The 19,067-nt window shown below is 39.8% G+C and overlaps 1 protein-coding gene across 3 annotated transcripts in view; it reads right to left on the reverse strand.

Annotated features, from left to right (window-relative positions):
• DYNLT3 (dynein light chain Tctex-type 3) overlaps positions 1 to 19,067 on the reverse strand; it is a 73,391-nt gene that overhangs the window by 35,677 nt on the left and 18,647 nt on the right. The gene's annotated exons all lie outside the window — the stretch shown is intronic.

Genomic DNA, 19,067 nt, shown 5'->3' on the forward strand with positions numbered 1-19,067 from the left:
TGGTGTCTCTAGTTTCTTAGGATATATTCCTAGGAGTGGGATTACTGGGTCAAATGGGAGTTCCATTTTCAGTTTTTTGAGGAAACTCCATACTGTTCTCCACAGTGGCTGCACCAGTCTGCATTCCCACCAGCAGTGCACAAGGGTTCCTTTTTCTCTACATCCTCGCCAACACTTGTCGTTTGTTGATTTGTTGATGATAGCCATTCTGACAGGTGGGAGATAGTATCGCATTGTCGTTTTGATTTGCATCTCTCGGATAATTAGTGACTTTGAGCATGTTTTCATGTGTCTCTTGGCCTTCCTTCTGTCTTCTTTCGAAAAGATTCTATCTAGGTCCGTTGTCCATTTTTTTATTGGATCATTTATCTTCCTTTTATTAAGTTGTATAAGCTGCCTGTAGATGTTGGAGATTAAACCTTTATCAGTGATAACATTGGCAAATATGTTCTCCCACACAGTGGGTTTTCTTGTTGTTTTGTTGATGGTTTCTTTTGCTGTGCAAAAGCTTTTTATTTTGATGTAGTCCCATTTGTTTATTTTCTCTTTGGCTTCCGTTGCCCTAGGGGCAGTATCAGTGAAGAAGTTCTTTCGGCATATGTCTGAGATTTTTCTGCCTGTGGATTCCTCTAGTATTTTTATGGTTTCCTGTCTTATGTTTAAGTCCTGTATCCATTCTGAGTTTATTTTTGTGTATGGTGTAAGTTGGTGATCTAGTTTCATTTTTTTGCATGTATCTGTCCAATTTTCCCAACACCGTTTACTGAAGAGACTATCTTGACTCTATTGTATGTTCATGCCTCCTTTGTCAAATATTAATTGTGTATAGTGGTTTGGGTCAATATCTGCATTCTCTATTCTATTCCATTGGTCTATATGTCTGTTCTTGTGCTAGTACCAGGCTGTTTTGAGAACAGTGGCTTTGTAATACAGCTTGAATTCTGGTATTGAGATCCCTCCTACTTTATTCTTCTTTCTCAGGATTGCTGTGGCTATTCAGGGTCTTTTTCTATTCCAGATGAAATTTTGGAGAGTTCTTTCTAGGTCTGTGAAATATGCCATTGGTATTTTAATGGGGAGTGCATTGAATCTATAGATTGCTTTGGGTAGTATGGACATTTTAATGATGTTGATTCTACCAATCCATGAACATGGTATGTTCTTCCATCTGTTTACGTCTTCCTCTATCTCTTTTTTCAGTGTCCTGTAGTTTTCCGCGTATAGGTCTTTTACCTCCTTGGTTTAGTTTTTTCCTAGGTATCTTAATTTTTTTGGTGCGATGGTAAATGGGATTGCTTTTTTAGTCTCTCTTTCTGTAAGTTCACTATTGGTGTATAGAAATGCCATAGATTTCTTGGCATTAATTTTGTATCCTGCTACATTGCCGAATTCATTTATGAAGTCTGTTAGTTTTTTGATGGAGTCTTTCGGGTTTTTAATGTACAGTATCATGTCATCTGCAAATAAGGACAGTTTTACTTCTTCTTTTCCAATTTGGATGCCTTTTATTTCTTCTTCTTGTCTAATTGCAATGGCTAATACTTCCAGTACTATGTCAAACAGGAGTGGTGAGAGTGGGCATCCCTATCTTATTCCTGTTCTTAGGGGAAATAGTTTTAGTTTTTGCCCATTGAGTATGATGTTAGCTGTGGGTTTATCACATATAGATTTTATTATGTTGAGGTATGATCCTTCTATTCCCACCTTGTTGAGAGTTTTTATCAAGAAAGGGTGTTGGATTTTGTCAAATGCTTTTTCTGCATCAATTGATATGACTATGTGATTTTTATCTCTCAATTTGTTTATGTGATGTATCATGTTAATTGATTTGCGGATATTGTACCATCCTTGCATTCCTGGGATAAATCCTACTTGGTCATGGTGTATGATCTTTCTGATGTACTGCTGGATCCGATTTGGTAGAATTTTGTTGAGAATTTTGGCATCTATGTTCATGAGGGATATTGGCCTGTAATTTTCTTTCATTGTGTTGTCTTTATCTGGTTTTGGTATTAGGGTGATGCTGGCTTCATAGAAGGAGCTTGGAAGTGTTCCTTCCTCTTGAATTTTTTGGAATAATCTGAGGAGGATAGGTTTTAGTTCTTCCTTGAAATTTTGGTAAAACTCTCCTGTGAAGCTGTTTGGCCCCGGGCTTTTGTTTGCCAGAAGCTTTTTGATGACTGCTTCAATTTTTTCCATAGTTACTGGCATATTGAGCTGTTTAGATTCTTCCTGACTGAGTTTTTTAAGGTTATATTTTTCCAGGAATATGTCCATTTTCTCCAGGTTGTCTAGTTTGTTGGAATAGAGTTGTTCGTAGTATTTTTTAACAATCATTTGTATTTTGACAGGATATATTGTTATTTCACCTCTTTCATTTCTGATTTTGTTTCTTTGGGTCCTCTCTCTTTGCTTCTTGGTGAGCCTGGCTAGAGGTTCATCATCTTGTTTATCCTTTCAAAGAACCAGCTCTTGGTTTTGTTGATCTTTTGTATTGTTTCTTTGATCTCTATGTTGTTTATCTCTGCTCTGATCTTTATTATTTCCTTCCTTCTGCTTACAGTAGGCTTTTCTTGTTGCTCTTTTTCTAACTCTTTGAGTTGTAGGGTTAGGTAATTTATTACCATTGTTTCTTATTTTTTGCAGTATGCTTGTAGAGCTATGAACTTCCCTCTCAAGACTGCTTTCGCTGTGTCCCATTGATTTTGGATTGTTGTGTTTTGATTGTCATTTGTTGCCATGATGTTTTTTATTTCTTCTTTGATCTCTCTGGTAACCTAGTCATTGTTTAATAGCATGCTGTTTAGTCTCCATGTGTTTGATTTCTTTGGATTGTTTTTATTGTAGTTGATTTCCAGTTTTATGCCACAGTGATCTGAGAAGATGCTTGATATTATTTCTATCTTCTTGAATTTGAAGAGACTTTGCCTATGTCCCAACATATGGTCTATCTTTGAAAATGACCCATGTGCACTTGAGGAGAATGTATATTTTGTAGTTTTGGGGTGAAATGTTCTGAAGATGTAAATTACTTCCATCTGGTCTATTGAGTCATTTAGGATTGATGTTTCTTTGCTGATTTTTTGTTTAGAGGATTTGTCCAATGGTGATAGTGGGGTATTAAATTCTCCTACTATGATTGTATTGCTGTCCATCTCTCCCTTGATATCCTCCAGGAGATTTTTTATGTATTTGGGTGCTCCTGTATTGGGTGCGTATATATTTACCAGAGTTATTTCTTCTTGTTGGATTGCTCCCTTTAGTATTGTGAAGTGGCCTTCCTTATCTCTTGTTATGTCCTTCACTTTGAGATCTAATTTGTCAGATATAAGTATTGCTATCCCAGCTTTTTTTTTTCATTTCCATTCGCCTGGAAGACCTTTTTCCATCCCTTCACCCTCAGTCTGTGTGTGTCTTTTTTTCTGAAGTGGGTTTCTTGCAGACAGCAGATATATGGGTCTTGTTTTCTTATCCAATCTGTTACCCTATGTCTTTTGATTGGGGCATTTAATCCATTTACATTTAAAGTTATTATTGATAGGTACTTATTTGTCACCATTTTTATTCTTTACCCCTGTGTTCCTTCTTCACTTCCTATTTCTTTTTTTTACAGCAGACTCTTTAGCATTTCTTGCATTGCTGGTTTGGTGGTAATAAATTCCCTTAGTCCTTTTTTGTCTGTGAAGCTCCTGATTTCACCTTCAATTTTGATTGATAGCCTTGCTGGGTACAGTATTCTTGGATTCAGACCCTTCCTTTGCATGACTTTGTATATTTCATTCCATTCCCTTCTGGCCTGATGAGTTTCTGTTGAGAAATCAGTTGCTAGTCTGATGGGGGTTCCTTTGTATGTAACTTTCTGACTCTCTCTTGCCGCTTTTAAGATTCTTATTTTGTCATTGGTGTTTGCCAATTTACGTATAATGTGCCTTGGCGTCGGTCTTTTGGGGTTCATTTTGCTTGGGACTCTGAGCTTCTTGGATTTGTGTGGGTTTTTTCTTCCTTATATCAGGGAAGTTTTCTGTCATTATTTCTTCAAACAGGTTTTCTGTTCCTTGCTCAGTTTCCTTTCCTTCTGGAACCACTATTATGCGGCTATTTTTTTTGTTTGTTTGTTTTTTGTTGTCCCAAAGTTCTCTTAGGCTCTCCTCCTGCTTTTTAATTTTTTTTTCCAGAAGCTGCTCTACTTGGGTGTTTTTATCCCATCTTGTCTTCTAGCTCACTGATGCGGTCCTCTGCTTCTTCTAGTCTACTCTTGATGCTTTCTATTGAGTTCTTTACAGCAGCGATGTCATTTTTCATTTCTTCTTTGGTCTTCTTCATTTCCTCTTGGTTCTTACTCATATTGTCGAATTTGTCTTCCATTCTTTTCAGCTACCATATGACCGTTTCTCTGAATTCTTCCTCTGGAAGGTTACTTGCCTCCATTTCGTTTACTTCCTTTTCTGGTGATGTCTGCTTTTCTTTCATATGCGGGCTGTTTCTTTGTCTCCCCATGGTCTCTCTTCTCCAGATGTCTGGTTATGTAGTTCTCTCTCTCCTTATCCCAGGCGAAATCTGACCTTTCCGTGGTGGAGTGTAGAGCTCCTGTGAATTCGCGTGTTTGCGTCATTTGTGGACCGGTGTTCTGGGGCTCGAAGCTATTCCGTGGTTGCCACAGTTGTGGATTTTCAGGCTTCTCATAAGCTCCACTTTCCCTTTCAAGATGGTGCAGACTCCGCGTCTGAGCTCCGGGAGGGGACACAGCCACAGTGGGGGCTTCCCGGTCAGGGGAACCCCGTCTAGCAGTCCCCCACCTTCTCCTGGAGTTTAGCTGTCCCTTACCTTGCCAACAAATACTCCTTGTGCGACCCTCAGCTGTTCTTTCTTTCTGCTCTGGGACAAGACTCGGAACATGTCTGTCTATTCCACCGCCATTTTTTCCCCCTCTCTGGTTTATTTATTTTGTTTTTTAGATTTCATATATAAGATAGAGATGGCCATATATTTCAACAATGTTATGACAGAGTATTTGTTTGTGGAAGAGTAGTAGTGATCACTGTCAATTGCTTACAAGCATCTAATACTCAACCTCATTTTTATACCATTTGACTTAGCAATTATATTCCTAGACATACACCCAAGAGAAATGAAACATGTTCACACAAAAACTTATTCACACGTTTATAGCATTTTTATAATAGCAAAAAATGAAAATAATACAAATGTCCATTGAATGAGGAATGGATTAATAAAAAGTAGTACATAAAAAAGTACTCTGATTGTTGAAATGTTTAGCCCTCTACCAATGTCTCTAATATACTTTAGGCACAGCTAATACTTTTCTGGTCTAAGTGTAACTCTATACTTGTTAAAATGAATCATCCAGGAGTCCAAATTTAAGAGAGTCAATACATAGAATTTTCCAGATGAAAAGGTTGGATGATTGCAGAGGAGTTTGGTTGTTCTGGCTGTTCACTTTTTCTTTTGTTATGTCTATATGCAGGGTTGTACTATGGGGATTGGTGGGAGTGGTCTTCCCTAGCTGTAGGCAGTAAGGGGGAACATTGTTTGTAGAGAATTTAAAGACAGTAAAACCAACCAAAATCTGGTCTCCTTGTATGTTTATTTTTGTATTAAATTGGCTTTATTTTGTCTTCATTATTAATACAAATTTTTGATATAATTTTGTATGCAGTTATAAGAAACAATAGAGAGATCCTCTGTATGCTTTTCCCAGATTCCTCCACTGGTAACATTTTGCAAACCTATACTGCAATATCACAACTAGGATATTAACATTGATAAAACCACTGACCTATTTATTCCCCAATTTTACTTATACTCATTTGTATTTAGTTCAACAGAATTTTATAATGTGTAACTTTGTATATCCACCATCACAGGCAAGATAGTGAACAGTTCCCACACCACAAGGATTCCTGTTATCCTCTTATACCCACACTCACCTCCCTGCCCTCCTCCTTCTCCCCCTTTCACTATCTCTAGCTTTTGCCACCCACTAATCTGTTCTCCATTTTTACGATGTTTCAAAAATGTTATGTAGATAGAACCATACAGTATGTATTATTTTAGGATTGGCTTCTTTTTTTTTACTCAGCATGATTCTCTGGAAATTCATGCAAGTTCTTCTGTCTATTGATAATTTGTTCCTTTTTTTTCTGAGTAATATGCCATGTATGTGCCACAGTTTGTTTAACTATTCAGCCATTAAAGAACATCTAAATAGTTTCTAATTGTTTTACTATTGTTAATAAGGCTAACATTTATGAACAGTTCTATTCTGTTGTGTTTTTTAAATCACCCTATGTTGGCAATTCTAAGCCCTCTGCTCAACCATTCACATCAACCTGCTCCCTGCCTAATACACCACTCTCTCTGCCAAAGTGGCTGCTGTCACCATTCTCAACAATGCTGCTGCTATTGCTGGTATTGGAGTTTGATCTATCTTCCCTGGATTGGAGAGTGATAGATGAGAGGGAGAGGAAAGCTGTGGTGACAGTTCAGCCAATAAGAAAACTCAGATCAATTCTGGGCAAGACCTCTGCTTCTCTCTTCATCTAGCCCCTTTCTCCTGTTGACTTAACTCTTATTTTCTCATATATAATTGAGAGTGAAATACTTTTCTTACCTTGGTTAATGTATCCTAGCCACCTTCTGGATTAAAAATCAGTCTATAGATGAATCATCATTGGGTCAAATGTGCATGCCTACTGTAATTCATAGCCATTCCTGGGTAAAAACATCTATTTCCCCAAACTGTGGGGCAAGGTTACTTCCTCTGTGGGCTGTGCAATTTCATGTTGTGTGTGTGTGTGTGTGTAGTTTTTGCTTAAAGGAAACACAGAATGGGCCATAACTGCCATGTCCAGTATGCATGAAAGATTCTTTAGTTGGACTAGATAACCATCTTTAGCCACAAAACAAAAACACAAGAAAATATCAATAAAACACAAAATGTTGAACTTTTAATAATAATGTTCTTTAAAATGAGGTTGTAAAATGAACTCCAATAAAATATGGTTAAAATTATTTGCCAACTAGTGAAAAGTTAAGTGATATATATTATAAAAGAAATACCTTAGTTTTAGAGAAGTTAATTTGTAGCCCTTTTTTAACCCCCCTTTTTAATAAGGAGATTACAGGTTTGGCTTACTGCTAAAGTCCTCCAGGATCCAAGATAATAAAAACACAATATAAAAAAGTGCTTTGTGTTCCATTGTTTATAACTGAGAACAGTAATAAGAAAAAAGTTCTCAGATCATTAAGATATAATTTTTAAGTGGCTAGGAAACACTGCTTACTCTAATGAAGGGGCTGGTAAACTCTGGCCAACCTGCCAGCTACTTTTATAAATAAAGTTTTATGTGAAGACAGTCACACCCATTTATTTATTTATTTATTGTTTACTATAGGCCGGGTGCATGAAATTCATGAACTGGGGGGGGGGGGGGATGTCCATCAGCCCAGCCTGCACCCTCTCCAATCTGGGACCCCTCAGGGGATGTCCGATCCCTGTGGGATCAGGACTAAACCGGCAGTCAGACATTCATCTCACAATCTGGGACTGCTGTCTCCCAACCGCTCCCCTGCCTTCCTGCCTGATCACCCCCTAACCACTCCCCTGCCAGCCTGATCAATGCCTAACTGCTCCCCTACCGGCCTGATTGCCCCCAACTGCCCTTTCCTGCTAGCCCGATTGCCTCCAACTGCCCTCCCCTGCAGGCCTGGTCCCCCACAACTGCCCTCCCCTGCAGGCTTGGTTGCCCCCAACTGCCCTCCCCTGCTGACCTGGTCACCCCTAGCTGCCCTCTCCTGCTGGCCTGATCACCCAGAACTATCCACCCCTGCTGGCCATCTTGTGGTGGCCATCTTTGACCACATGGGCATGGCCATCTTTGACCCCATGGGTACGGCCATCTTGTGTGAGAGCGTGAGGGTCAATTTGCATATTACCTCTTTATTATATAGGATGGCTGCTTTCACACTAGGACAGCATACCTGAGTAGTTGCAAAGGCCTGCAAAGTCTCAAATATTTATAATTTAACCCTTTACAAAAGTTTGCTTTAATTTAATCTCATTATTAAGAGACCATTACTCTAATCATAAGCATTTTGGGTATTATTCTACATGAGCATTAACTATGTAAGTTTAACCCACATTCCTAGCCTCAAAGTTAAAGGTTACAAGTGACATAAGACGAATGGCAGCGTAAGGACGTGTCTATCCTCTCCCCCTAACATTCCAACAAAATAACCACCTATAATCCAACAAAGAAGTCCCTGCTCAATACAGATGCACACCCGAGAGACCTGCACACTGGAACAATTAAGGTTGGCTCCTTGGAATAAGCAGGGAGATGAGACGGGAGGGAAGCCGAACACTGAGAGCAGTAGTTACGGGCAGTTTCCTCAGTCGGTCTGGACAAACAGAGCTGACCCGGTAAGTGGCTGGCTGTTGGAATAGCCACAGGAGCAGCGGCATTGTGTGGTCATGCACACAAACAGTGAAAGAGTGTCTGAACAGTGGGGACACATTGTGAATGGGATCTGAGTTACGTGCGTGAGCTGCCAGTCAGCAGACACCCTCCCTACAGAGTCGCTCCCATGACTGAGCCTGGCTGCAGGCTTTCAGGCAAAGAAAATAAATTGCGGAGCCCTGCCACTGATTAGACCCCCAAATCTCACTTCCCATTGCCCTTGGAGTTGGCTACAGGAGTGTATTATCTGTAGGCTAAGAGCTGCTGCAATAGAAACACAGTTTCCCTCTGTGACTGAACCCCAGGAGGGGTGCTTGGGCTGGACCCGTGGAGGTTAGGAGTCGCCATTACTGTGAGGTAAAAACAAACCTCACCCCCAAGCAGCGAAGGATGTATATCCCCACGGAAGCCTCAGAGGCTCAAAACTGTGAGGCCACAGAGGGGAAAAAAAAAAAAAAATCTTGCCATTCAGTGCCACCTACTGGAACAGAGTAGAAAGACTTCCTCTGAAATAAATGGGAAAACAAAGGAGAACAATGAAAGCCATGAACAACCACAACAAGGATGACCAAAAAGAAAATGAAAAATCCCCAGGAAACAGGCTGGAACACACGGAATTATGCAAGTTGAATGACAGAGATTTCAAGATTGTGGTTCTGAAAATAGTCACTGAGATGCGAGAAAATACCGACAGGCAATTAAGCTCACTCAGAAAACAAATCAATGAACAAAATGAGTATTTCTCCAAAGAAATTGAATTTTTTAAAAAAGAATATAGCAGAAATCCTGGAGATGAAGCAGGCAATTAAAGAAATTAAGAGTGAACTGATGAGCATAGAAAACAGAACCAACCAGTTAGAGGAAAGAACTATTGATACTGAAGATAGGAATCAAGAAATGATGCAGAGGGAAGAGAGACCTGAGAATAAAGAAATGTGAAATAGCCTTATGAGACCTCTCTGATTCCATAAAAAAAACAACAAAAAACAAAAAACAAAAACAAAATATAAGAATCATAGGCATAGCGGAGGAGGAAGATAGTGTGGAATGGAGAGTCTATTAAAACAAATTATGGATGAGAACTTCCCAAATCTATGAAAAGAAATAGATCCTCGAATCCAAGAAGCAAACAGAACACCGAGTTACCTCAATCCAAAGAGGCCCTCTCGGAGGCACTTGGTAATGAAGCTGTCAAAAATTAGTGACAAAGAGCCCTAGCCTGTTTGGCTTGGTGGATAGAGCCTCGGCCTGTGGACTGAAGGGTCCCAAGTTCGATTCTGGTCAAGGGCACATGTCTGAGTTTCGGGCTTGATCCCCAGTGCAGGGGGGGGGGGGTGTGCAGGAGGCAGCCGATCAATGATTCTCTCTCATCACTGATGTTTCTATCTTTCTCTCCCTCTTCCTTCCTCTCTGGAATCAATGAAAATATATTAAAAAATAAAATTTAAAAAATATTTTTTGACAAAGAAAAAATCCTTAAAGCATCCAGGGAAAAGAAGGAAGTGACCTACAAAGGAAAACCCATCAGAATTTCACCTGATTTCTCAGCAGAAACTCTACAAGTCAGAAGAGAGTGGAAACAAGTATTCAAATGTCTGAGAGAAATTACCAGCCATGCATATTATATCCAGCAAAATTATCCTTTAAATATGAAGGAGAAATAAGAACATTCCCAGACATACAGAAGCTGAATAATTTTTATCACCAGAAAACCTCCATTACATGAAATACTCTAGGGAGTTATTCTACCTGAAACAAAGAACATAAAGTCATAATACTACCAGCAGGATTGCCAAAAACTCGCAGCATAAATAGGGATAATTTGTGAAAATAAAAATATACAAGGGGAAGAGGGACAGGTATGAACAGGCAAAGGAAGATGAATGGCAACCGCACACAGAAATTCCCCAAACAAGATATGTAGCTTAAAAAAAAAAAAAGATGAAACAGAAGAAAGATGTATGGAATACCACCAAACCAAACCAACAGATAGAAGCATAAAGGAAAAGAACCAATGGAAGCACAGAGTTACCAGAAAACAAAAGATAAAATGGCTATAGGAAATCTTCATACATCAATAATTACCCTAAATGTCAGTGGTCTAAATTCACCAGCAAAGAGACAGAGTAGCAGAGTGGATAAAAAAACAAAACCCAACCATATGCTGCCTACAAGAGACACATCTAAACAGAAGAGAAAAAGGTAGATTAAAAGTAAAAGAGTGGAAAATGATTCTTCAAGCAAATAACATACACAAAAAAAGCAGGTGTAGACATACTTACATCTGACAAAATATATTTCAAGATAACAAGAGACAAAGATGGACACTTTATAATGAGGAAGGGAACACTGCATCAAGAAAACATAACACTTCTTAATATATATGCGCCCAGCCAGAGAGCACCGAAATATATTAAACAGCTACTCACAGAACTAAAAGGAGAAACAGATCAAAACACAATTGTAGTTGGAGACCTTAATATTCCATTGACAGCTCTAGACAGATCAACCAAACAAAAAATCAATAAAGAAATATCACTCTTAAATGAAACATTAGACCAAATAGGTATAATCGACATTTACAGAACATTTCATCCCAGAACATCAGACTATACATTCTTCTACAGTGCACATGGAACATTCTGTTGGGTCACAGAACAAGCATCAACAAATTCAAAAAGATTGAAATTATTCCAAGTATATTTTCTGACCACAATGCCATGAAATTAGAAATCAACTGCAAAAAGGAGGTATAAAAAAAAAAAACTTACAAATACGTGGAGATTAAACAACATACTACTAATAAATGACTAGGTCAAAGAAGAAATAAAAGATAAGATCAAACAATATATAGAGACAAGCAAGAATGATAACATATCAAAACCTCTGGGGTGCAGTGAAAGCTATAAGAGGGAAGTTTATATCACTATAGGCCTATCTCAAGAAACAAAAGAAATTCCAAGTGAACAACCTAACATCACACCTTAAAAGACTAGAGAAAGAAGAACAAAAGCAACCCAAAGTTAGCAGAAGAAAGGAAATGATAAAAATCAGAGCAGAATTAAATGATATAGAGAACAAAAAGATTGTAGAAAAATTAATAAAACAAAGAGCTGGTTCTTTGAAAAGATTAATAAAATTGACAAACTCCTGGCTAGACTAAGGAAAAAAGGGAAAAGACCCATATAAACAAAATCAGAAATGAGAGAGGAAAAATCACTACGGACATCGCAAATATACAAAAGGTCGTACTAGAATTTTATGAAAGCCTTTATGCCACCAAATTCAGTAACCTAGAAGAAATGGATAAGTTCCTAGAAATATGTAACCTTCCTAGACTAAATCAGGAAGAACTGGAAAATCTAAATAGACCGATCAGCAGTGAGGAAATTGAAACAATCATCAAAAATCTCCCAAAAAACGTAAGTCCAGGACCAGATGGCTTCACCAATGAATTCTACCAAACATTCTAGGAGGAATTAAAGCCTATTTTTTCAAACTCTTCCAAAAAATTGAAGAAGAGGCAATACTTCCTAACACATTCTACAAGGCCAATATAACCCTGATACCAAAAACCCGGCAAAGATAACACACAAAAAAAAGAAAACTACAGACCAATATCCCTTATGAATACAGACACAAAAAAACCTAACCAAAATACTAGCCAACCAAATACAACAGTGCATCCAAAAAATAATACATCACGATCAATTGGGATTCATTTCAGGGGCACAAGGATGGTTCAACATTCACAAATCAATCAACGTAATACACCACATTAACAGAAGAAAGGATACAAATAATATGATCTTGTCAACAGATGCAGAAAAAGCATTTGATAAAATACAACATTCATTTATGATTAAAACTCTCAATAAAATAGGAATAGAAGGAAAGTACCTCAACTTAATAAAGGCCATATATAAACCCTCAGCCAATATCATACTCAATGGTGAAAAACTGAAAGCTTCCCCTCTAAGATCAGGAATAAGACAAGGATGTCCACTCTCATCACTCTTATTCAACATAGTACTGGAAGTACTAGCCAGAGCAATAAGGCAAGAAAAAGAAATAAAAGGCATCCAAAAGGGAAGGAAGAAATCAAACTGTCACTTTTTGCAGACAACATGATGCTGTATATAGAAAACCCTAAAGACTACCAAAAAAAAAAAAAAAAAAAAAAAAAAAAAAAAAAAAAAAAAACCTACTAGAAACAATAAACAGTCAAGTTGTTGCAGGATACAAAATCAATGTGCAAAAAACATTATTAAAAGAGATTGAAAAAGACACAACAAAATGGAAAAATATCCCATGTTCATGGATTGGAAGAATCAACATAGTTAAATGGCCATTTTACCCAAAGCAATATACAGATTTAATGCGATCCCCATCAAAATCCCAATGTCAGTTTTTTTAAAAAATAGAATGAGAAAGCATCAGATTTGTATGAAACCACAAAAGACCCAGAATAGCCAAAGCAATCCTGAAAAAAAGAACAATGTTGGAGGCATCACACTACCTGACTTCAAAATATACTACAGAACTATGATAATCAAAACAGCATGGTATTGACAAAGAAGCAGATACATAGATCAATGGAACAGAATAGAGTCCAGCTATAAAACCACACATATATAGAAAGATAATTTTCAACAAAGGAGACAGAAATGCGCATTGGAGTAAAGATAGTCTCATCAATAAATGGTGCTGGGAAAACTGGAAAGCCACATGCAAACGAATAAAACTGGATTGCAGTTTGTCCCCATGTACAAAAATTAATTCAAAATAGATCAAAGACTTAAACATAAGACCCGAAACTATATGTCACATAGAAAAAAAATATAGGTACCAAACTTATGGACCTGAGTGGTAGAGAACATTTTATGGACTTGACCCCCAAGGCAAAGGAGGTAAAGGCAAAAATAAATGAATGGGACTATATCAAACTGAAGAGCTGCACAGCAAAAGAAATGGACAACAAAACAAACAGGCAGCCAACCAGATGGGAGATGATATTTGCAAACAAAACAGTAGCTCTGGCAAAAGTTTAATTTCCAAAATATATAAAGAACTCATAAAACTCAACACCAAAAAAATAAACAATCCAATCGAAAAGTGGACAGAGAACCTGAAAATACACTTCTCCCAAGAAGACATACAAACAGCCAATAGATATATGAAAAGATGTTCAACCTCACTGGCAATCAGGGAAATGCAAAATAAAACTACAATGAGATACCCACCTTACACCAGTTAAAGTGGCCATTATCAACAAGACAAGCAACAACAAGTGTTGGAGAGGTTGTGGAAAAAAGGGAATCCTCATTCACTGCTGGTGGGAATGTAGACTGGTACAACCTCTATGCAAAGGTCTGCTGGTGGGAATGTAGACTGGTACAACCTCTATGCAAAGGTCTGGCGATTCCTCAAAAAATTAAAAATAGAGATACCATACGACCCAACAATCCCACTCCTGGGTGTATCCCTGAAAAACTTGAAATCATTTATACGCAAAAATATATGCAGCCCTATGTTCAATGCAGCATTATTCATGGTGGCCAAGAGTGGGAAACAGCCAAAGTGCCCTATGATAGAAGACTAGATAAAGATGTGGTATATATACACAATGGAGTACTACATAGACATGAGAAAGGATGAAATAGCGTCATTTGCAATGACATGGATGGACCTTGAGAACATTATGCGAAGTGAAATAAGTCAAACAGAAAAAGCTAAGAACTGTAGGATTTAATTTACATGTTGAATATAAAACTGAAACTTAAGAACACAAAGACCAGTGTGATGGTTACCAGAAGGAGGGGGGTGGGGGAAGAAAGGGGTCCTAATATGAGGTGACAGGAGATTTGACTTTGGGTTGTGGGCACCTGGTCCTATATACAGATTTTGTAAATTAGTAATCCACACATGAAACCTACATGTTCATGTTGAGTAATGTTGCCACAATAAAATTTAAAAATAAAATGTAAAAAAAAGTTAAAGGTTAAGGAAAGGTCATTCAGTACATGCCATCCTATATAATAAAGAGGAATATGCAAATTGACCATCATTCCAACACACAAGATGGCCGCCCCCATGTGGTAAAAAATGGCCACTACCATGTGGACATAAGAAGGCCGCCACAAGATGGCCAGCAGAGGAGGGCAGTTGTGGGTGATCAGGCCAGCAGGGGAGGGCAGTTGGGGGTGATCAGGCCAGCAGGGGAGGGCAGTTGGGGGTGATCAGGCCAGCAGGGGAGGGCAGTTAGGGGTGACCGGACTGGCAGAGGAGGGCAGTTGGGGGGGGGACCAGGCCTGCAGGGAGGGCAGTTGGGGGGAACCAGGCCTGCAGGGGAGGGCAGTTAGGGGTGACCGGGCCTGTAGGGGAGGGCAGTTGGGGGCAACCAGGCCTGCAGGGAGGGCAGTTGTGGGGAACCAGGCCTGTAGGGAAGGGTAGTTAGGGGTGACCAGGCCTGCAGGGGAGGGCAGTTGGGGGGACAAGTCCTGAAGGGGAGGGCAGTTGGGGGGTACCAGGCCTGCAGGGGAGGGCAGTTGGGGGTAACCAGGCCGGCAGGGGAGGGCAGTTAGGGGAAATCAGGCCGGCAGGGGAGGGCAGTTAGGGGTGACCAGGCTGGCAAGGGAGGGAAGTTAGGGGTGACTGGGCTAGGGGGAGGGCAGTTGGGGGTGACCAAGTTGGCAGGGGAGTGCAGTTAAGGGCAATCGGGCCAGCAGGGGAGCAGTTAGGTGTCGATCAGGCTGGCAGGCACATGGTTAGGGGGTGATCAGGCTGGCAGGCTGAAGCAGTTTGAGGCAATTAGGCAGGCAGGCAGGCGAGTGGTTGGGAGCCAGCAGTACTGGGTTGTGATAGGGATGTCCGACTGCCTGGTGGGATCAGGCCTACACATGCAGTCGGACATCCCTCGAGGGGTCCCAGATTGGAGAGGGTGCAGGCTGGGCTGAGGGACACCCCTCCCCCTTGTCATGAATTTCATGCACCGGGCCTCTACTTATGTAATAATTTTCATGGTGATTTTCTCCATAAGGCATTACAGGGGATGAAAATGAGTGCACAGAACTTTCATTAAGCAATAAATAATACTATCTCACATAAAACTCTGCCCTGAAAAATTCAGATTAAAATATCTGAATACTTTAAATGTGCCTTAAAAGATGAAGCATTCAGTAAAATAAAAGGCATGTACTTTGGAATGAAAAAAAATTTAATATATAGTACTGGATAAATCCAGGCATTAAATTCCTTGACTTGATTAGGCAGAGAGGCAAAGAAAATTCCCCATATGGCCTTCACCATTAAAGGATCCCTGAGTGGGGGTACTTGCCCACATTTTGTGTCCTATAGGAAGAAACATACAATAAAAATGGTGCTGCAAATGCTGTACAAAGTTCTAGCTTTGTCCCTGAGATCCTTAGAAAACATTTTGGGAAGAGACACTCTTCAGGAAGCAGTTAGAGGCCATTTCTAATTAGGGCTGGATCGTCAATATACCCTACATATATCCAAGGATGACATAGAATGGCATTAAGTGGAACCACAGTGAGAAATACAAGGTTTGCAATTAGATAAGGTGGGTTAGAATCTCCAAGACCACTGAAGTTAATGTATATTGATGGTGGCCATCTACATCTTGTATGGGCTCAATGCTATGCTTTTATAGAGAATTTAATAAACATGCAAAGATCAAATTTACTGAGTTACTAAACATTGAAACTATAAGCCTCTTAAGCCACAAATATAGCTCCACCTTCTGGATTAGAAAACAAATTCCCCTTGGGGAGATTCTAGCATATGCGGTAAAATTTTCAATGCATCCTAAACTTTGCTTCGGTGTCTGCTATAATAAAGACCTAGTTTCTTTGCCACAAAATGTCACAGATCTTTCTCCCACTTTTAAAAAGCTGTTATCAAAGATAGATAGGGTGTTTTTTTTCCTCTCAAACTTTGAAAATATAATGTGGTTTCATAAAATTACATTTAAAAAGTGATGATGAGGAGGAACCAAGATGGCAACATAGGTAAACACCTGAACTTGCTGCCTTGCACAACCACATCAAAAGTACAACTAAAAGACAAAATGGGTATCATTCAGAACTACAGGAAGGCTGGTGAGTGGAATTTATACAATTAGAAGGAAAGAGAAAAGCACACTGAGACTGGGAGGAGGTGCGGAGGTGCAGAAGTGAAGTGTAGAGGTATGGAGGCATGCATGGAAAAGGACCAGCAACTGGGTATGCTGTTGTCTTTTTCAATCCGGAGGGAGATACAAGCTCCCGACTGCTCTGAACTCCAGTTCTGGGTGAGACTCTGGGGACCCATACTCATACAGTGAGAAACTGGACTGTCTGGCATCGGGCCAGAACACGAGGGCGGCTTTCTCTCAGAGGTGCTTGCAGCGATCATTGTTCCTGCATGGTGCCACGGGACACAGAGACACAGGGTTTTCTTCGGAGCAGGGCTGATGGTCGGCCATTGCTGTTTGCTCTGCCCAGGTGATTCCCTGAGGCCCAACCCAACCCAATTTACAAACCCACCCAAGCTGTGCACAGAGGCTTTTGCATATGAATGGCCTGGCCTTTTGCAATCTAAAACCTAACAAATTGCAGCTGGGTCAGAGAGCCCCAGAGCCTCCAAATAAGGCCCAAAGTTGGACAGCAGCTTGCATTGCTTCACAGTTGGGCCTCATCTGGGCACCTCCAAACCCCCCAAAAAGAGGAGGAATCTGAAGATCTCTCTGTAGCTCCTGCTGGGTGGCCTCAGGCAGTGGCTGACTTTGCACCTCCTTGGAGATCCAAGAGCCAGTGTACCCAGTGGTCAGAGTGAGACCATCCAGATTACAACTCTTCACATCCATAAGAGACACACTCAGGGTGCAGACTCAGTGAGCGCCAAAGCCCCACTGAAGCAAGTCTTGCCCCATAAGGGTGACTCCAGCACAGAAGTTCTCCCATTATAGACACAACTGATCCTCACAGCCAATTGGCCTGGAGATCAATTCCTCCCAGTGATACCAACAGCAATCAAGGCTTAACTACAACAAGACTGTGCACACAGCACACAAAGGGGTGCACCAAGAGTGTCCACCTCAGGTAATTAGGGAGGCTGAGCCACTGGGCCCTATAGGACACCTAGCACACAAAGCCACTCTATCAACACAGGGAAGCAACCAAAATGCAGAGACAAAGAAACAGGTCACAAATGAAAGAAATGGAGGAAAGCAAATGACTGGATATAGAGTTCAAAACCATGGTTATAAGGTTTTTCAAGAATCTTCTAGAAACCTCTGAGAAATTTAGTGAGACCCTCAAGGATATGAAAAAGGACCAACTAGAAATTAAATATACACTGATTGAAATAAAGAATAATATACAGAGATCTAACAGCAGAGTAGAGGATCCCAAGAATTAAGTCAAAGATTTGAAATACGAAGAAGCAAAAAACACCCAACTGGAAGAGCAAAAAGAAAAAAGAATCCAAAATTATGAAGATAGTGTAAGGAGCCTCTGGGACAACTTCAAGTGTACCAACATCCGAATTATGGGGGTGCCAGAAGAAGAGAGAGAGCAAGATATTGAGAACCTATTTGAAGAAATAATTACAGAAAACTTCCCCCACCTGGTGAAAGAAATAGACTTACAAGTCCAGGATGCGCAGAGAACCCCCAACAAGAGTAATCCAAAGAGAACCACACCAAGACACATCATAATTAAAATGCCAAGGGCAAAAGTCAAAGAGAGAATATTAAAAGCAGCAAGAGAAAAACAGTTAGTTACTGACTAGGGAGTACCCATACGATTGTCAGCTGATTTCTCAACAGAAACTATGCAGGCCAGAATGGAGTGGCAAGAAATATTCAAAGTGATGAATAGCAAGAACCTACATTGAAGATTACTCTACCCAGCAAAGCTGTCATTTAGAATTTAAGGTCAGATAAAGAGCTTCACAGATAAGAAAAAGCTAAAGGAGTTCATCACTGCCAAACCAGTATTGTATGAAATGCTGAAGGGTATTCTTTAAGAATAGGAAGAAGAAGAAAAAGGTAAAGATAAAAATTATGAACAAGAAAGTGACAACAAACACATATCTATCAACAAGTGAATCTAAACATCAAGTGAATAAAAAAATCTGACGAACAGAATAAACTGGTGAATATAATAGAATCGCGGATAGAAAGGGAGTGGGCTGATAATTCTCAGGGGGAAGGGGGTGTGGGAGGTGCGGGAAGAGACTGGACAAAAATCGTACACCTATGGATGAGGACAGTGTGGGGGTAAGGGCAGAGGATGGGGTGGGAACCAGGTGGAGGAGAGCTATGGGGAGAAAAAAAGAGGAACAACTGTAATAATCTGAACAATAAAGAGTTATTTAAAAAAATAAAAATAAATAAAAAGTGATGATGAATGTAGGCGGTGAAAATGCTTTCCGTGAGTCATAATCAGATAACATCCAATTTGAAAAGAAGAGTAAAGGTACCTTTTACTAGAGAAAATGTAATGAGATGTTGCCATCCTTTAGGACAGCACACTGGTACTTTACTAACATAAAATTACTGCTTTACAAAAGTCTGACTTAGTA

Source organism: Plecotus auritus, assembly GCF_963455305.1.
Source record: "Plecotus auritus genome assembly, chromosome: X".
Classification (NCBI taxonomy): domain Eukaryota; kingdom Metazoa; phylum Chordata; class Mammalia; order Chiroptera; family Vespertilionidae; genus Plecotus; species Plecotus auritus.